The following is a 4,988-nucleotide window of genomic DNA, read 5'->3' on the forward strand; positions in this document are numbered from 1 at the left end:
TCTCTCCCTCTTCTTCTCTTCTTCTCCTTCTCTCTCTCTCTTCTTCCTCTTCTTCCCTTCTCTCTCCCTCTTCTTCTTTTTCTCTTCTTCCCTTTCTTCTTCCTCTCTATTCTCTCTCTCTCTCTCTCTCTCTCTCTCTCCACTCTGTTTGGGGGGGGGCATAGCTGTCGGCCAAATGAGGAGGGGGGGAGTTCATCAAACGGAAGCCTAGGGGGCTACTGCAGTCCGCAAGTGACGAAGCACGAGGGAGGGTGTCCCCCTTAGAGGAATCGAGATGTCCTTATCTCGACTGCGCTTAGGGTTCATTGATGACAAGTTATCATTGGGTTCTAGAACTTGTGGGTTAGGACCCATCACACTTCTACTGCGCAACTTTGATCATGTAGCACAACCCTTAGCTTAAGCAATTTTCGGCTCTGATACCAACTGTAATGTGCCCGCTCCTCAAATTGCGGGACACGTCTTAGCAGCCCATTAAGAGATCAATCTAGAAGACGTCGTTTGGCACTCCCAAGGAATGATATGAGGTTTACCAACTAGGGTCTCTTGAGTATGCCTCGCAATGGAAATTATCCGACCGTTCCCACTAGGATTGACCCGAAGTTCGGGTTCCTGGCTGTCTAGTCTTCCTAACAGCCTTCTAGCGTTGACAGCAGCTCCACTTTGCGTAGATAAAACTAGACCAAAGCAGACTCATACCGCACTTGGTTCAAAGAGAATGGGAAACGAGAGGGATGCATCACTGGACCTCTCTGCCCGTAGGGCATAGTCTCATTCTGGTCCCCTAAAACGGTATGAACCAAGGTTCTAACCAACATTGTCTAAGGTCATCGTTCGACTTTTCCTAATATTCCTCATTAACATTTCTTTTGAGGAAAGCTCTAGGCTAACCGAGACCACCCTGCCATAGGATGGACCCATTGGTCACATCCACTACACTTCCCTCGGGGGTTGTTTTAGTTATCTAATTACCTACCACATTATGTTTGACACATAAAAGCAGCTTTCTTAATTAACCCATTAATCACAGGTTCCTTTATGTAATTTAGGGCACTGACATGAAGACAAGATAAAACAAGAGCAAACACTTCCTTAACTTATCTTCAGATTAATGTTTATCTTCTGCCCATACAGAAGAATTAAGTGTCCCTTTCTGCCTCCGCAAAAAAATCCTTCAGTCTCTCGGCAATAAAAACCCGAAGGTTTATCCTACCAAGATTCTACCTTGTAACTAGTATCAAGGCCTTGAGATCCCATCTCGAGTCACGTAGAACACATTTGTGTAGGGTTCAGAGGCATTGGGATTTACGGCCAGAGCCCCCATTGGCACCCAAGTGTCCTCCTACACCAAGTAATTTCCATGGAGAGACCTCTTGCGGCAGGTTCAGTCCACATTCCTGGTGTGGATTCATAACCCCCTTGGTTAGGGTTTGGCGGTTCGCGGGGGCTAGCACCATCATTCCTTAATTATCCCTTTAGGAAATCAACCACAGCTGAAGCAACCAGCTTAATAACATTTACTAGGGAAAACATCCCTTTTGTTTCCATGGCAATTAGTCATCTCAGACCCGGGCATGCAATCATCAATCACAAACAACTTGGATTAGCATCCAGAACCACATCAAGCAATCACCTTGCTTATGATCCACCTATCCTTAGTAAGATTCTCTTCTCTTACCAACACAACCAGTCGACATTCACTTAGAGTTACCATTTTCAAACAACCAAGCATAACTTGGGTCAACAATCCATCTTTAACAAGATCAACCTTCGTTAAAACCATTTCAACAGTTCCAAGCAAAATGCATAGCATAAACCAACTACCCTAAAGTTTGCTCTCCCCCTTGGGTTAGGGCTTTGCAAGGTCGATTTAACAAATTCCTTCTAGATCCTTTAAATGATCTAAGTGGTCTTCCCCTTGATCTTGATCTGATCAAGGCTAACATTGTCCTATTGTTTCAAACATAGACAAGTTTGGTGGTTTGTACAACATTCCTGTTAAGGTGAAGTTCCTTTCCTGAATACCCTCAGCATTCTTCCTTAGGTCGATTGCAACCCGCAAGATCCAATACCTTAGGAATTGGGGTTTTCCCTAAGTTCGTCTTTGCTTGTAAGGAACAAGAATCTACATAGTTGAATGCCAATTCAACTCGTGCTTTTCAAGTTATGGACTGGTGCTCCGCCCTTTCCAACGACCTTAGCATCGACTAGGTCTTCATAGGAAATTTTCCCTTGATAGTTTACCTATCTAACTCCTAAATATTGTTGCACATTGAGTCCACTAGGACGTCCTTGCCCTAGTATGTAAGTCTCCTCTTCCTGGAAGAACAGGAGAATGTTTCTGTCCCAAGTTCTAATGCATTTAAACTATCTTTTCGAACTTATAATTTACCATGAATTTCGGGTCTTAGAAAAACCTGATTTTGATCTGCAGGAGTTGAGATATTAACAGTTCCGCTTGATTCGGTCGGCTTCTTTTCCCTTTTCTCAGCTCCCACTTTGGGGCAATTATTTGCTTGTGGATTCAAATAGGAAGAAAATAGAATGGCACTTCACAATAGATACTTTGACCATGATATACAAGCATGCACTCAAATATGAGTTAACCCTTTCTTTTGGAGGAAGAGTTTAAAGCGACACATGAAAAAATGAATGTATTTCACTTGGAAAAACCAAATAAGGACTTGATTCCTAAGTCTTTACAAATTGATAAATAAAGCATTCAAATATGGAGTCAGGAGTTATTGGTTTCAAATGAAAATCAAAAGGTATATTTTGCAAGCTATGTTCATTTTTGGACATCATATTATTTACATGAGAAAATTTCTATAATTCACTAGGTATATTTATTATTTTTCATTTTGTTATATATGAAGATGGGTTCATTGGTCATGCAATTGGCAAACAGAAGGGGGGTTCAGGAAAGGACTCTACCTTGGGCCATTTTATCAAAGACCTCACCTTTTTAAAGCTTGTTATTTTCCATCACAAGTTCTTAAGGGACAATGCAACATTTCCATTTTTTACATCGGTGACCCTATCAATATATTTTGGAGCATATCCTATTAGATGGAATGTAGATAAGATAATGTTTTTGGAGAACCAGGAATCGCTAGGAATTTTTGGTCAAGATCTTGGTTGCCACACATAACGTGGTAAATATGAATTAACATATGTATCATTTGGTTTGATGAGTAGGATCAAGGATTTGAATGTGCTTGAAAAATATAAAAAAGGGTGTTTATTTAGAACTAAATGAATTCCAAAAATTGATCCAACAATATTTAAAATAACTATAGTAATGATTACATATGATGAAGCTAGGACATCTTCAAAGAGGCCACAAGTAGAGGAGTGAGCTTTGAGCATTATATTACCACTTTAACAAGAAATAATATTTTTAAAAAAGAAATAAATTCTCTTATATAAAAGATCATTACAAAAATTAATAGGTGTTCCTTTGCGTCAAGATTTTATCAAAATTTAAGTATTTATTTCATTATGTATGGATAATGAGAAACTATTGTTTATGCATGTCTTGCCTTGTTTTTATCTAGTTTGTTGCCACATAGTATGTTTAAAATTCTCTCATGATTTTTTTATTCTTTGTCTCTCTAAATGTTGCATTGCAATTTTAGATGTTCTTAGTGTTTCTTTTCTATTAGCTCTATGGACAAGCTTTCTGTAGGTCCATTGGTGTAATTCTTTTAAACAGTTAGCCTTTTCTGCTGCTCCATTGCATCTTGTATATCTGAAGAGCTAGGATGAGCTTGATAATGGGTTTTGTCCACACCATGATTTGATCCCATTGATAAACAGCTATATTCCTTGGAAAACCAAGGGGCATGATTATATAAAATGTGCTATCAAAGAATAAGAAAGGATACTAGAATAATGCTATACTTTCATTTAAGTGATTGTACTTTATCAAACATTATGAAGATAATGTACCATGTAGTGGGAAGTGTATTGATCTGTCCAACACCAACCAATGAATTATTAAACTCATCCAATGCTATTTAAAAGGCTTGATAGTCATGTGAGCTCCATGTTTTCATGCCACAAAAGTTAAAGATTATATATAAAGACCTCCAAATATTCACCTTGCATGATCATGCTCCATCACTATCAACATGGTCCATAATTGCATTATGGATGTACTTCTATCTATTGAATTGAATTTTTTGAGTGAACTACATTATTTGATAAGGATAGACTTCTATCTATTGTGAACCTACTAAGGAAACAAGAGGTGGCACAATGATTGTGCCATAACCAAGGATGGACTATGTGGGTATAGTCCAACTATAGAATCATTGGTGTATCCTCATCTTGGTTACCTAACATGCCCACGAATTTTATCTTGCTAGATCACCAAGGCACATAGTGGATGGTAGCTCATGTAGAGTTCGATATCTCAATACTCCCTCTCCAACTCAACATGAGTTTGTGAACTCCAAGCATAAACTTGAAGCGTTGAAGCTTGATCTTTTGTGCTAACATAAGCCATGTCAATATCACTTGTCAAAACTTGCTCCCGAATAATGAAAATGTAGTGGACCTTTATGTGTTTGGCATGTGCATTTGGCATGTGCATGATACACTAGGTCCCTAGCCAACGGAATGCTACTAAGGTTATCACACTAGATGATAACCTTCTTATCTACATGCATTCCTAAATCACCAAGTAGCTTGCGTAACCAAGCTATCTCACATGCTGCAATTATAGCACCTATGTACTCTACCTCTATATACTTGTCGGGACCAAAAATGGACATGACACTGGCTCCAGCAGGCACTAGTCGGGCCTCTCTATACTCAAGAAACCACACCCCCTTGGCCTCACAACCAAGAGCATATAAGAGACACACTACCCTAACTACTATCGTGATTCTTGTGTTTGTTTTGAGTTGTAGTTCAACGACTAAGCCCCACACTCCTCAGAGGGAGTCTCTACACATAGATTGATATAAAATACATCGTAATCA

Source organism: Lygodium microphyllum, chromosome 12 (assembly GCF_053477565.2).
Source record: "Lygodium microphyllum isolate KBCC chromosome 12, Lygodium_microphyllum_v1.1.10, whole genome shotgun sequence".
Taxonomy (NCBI): domain Eukaryota; kingdom Viridiplantae; phylum Streptophyta; class Polypodiopsida; order Schizaeales; family Lygodiaceae; genus Lygodium; species Lygodium microphyllum.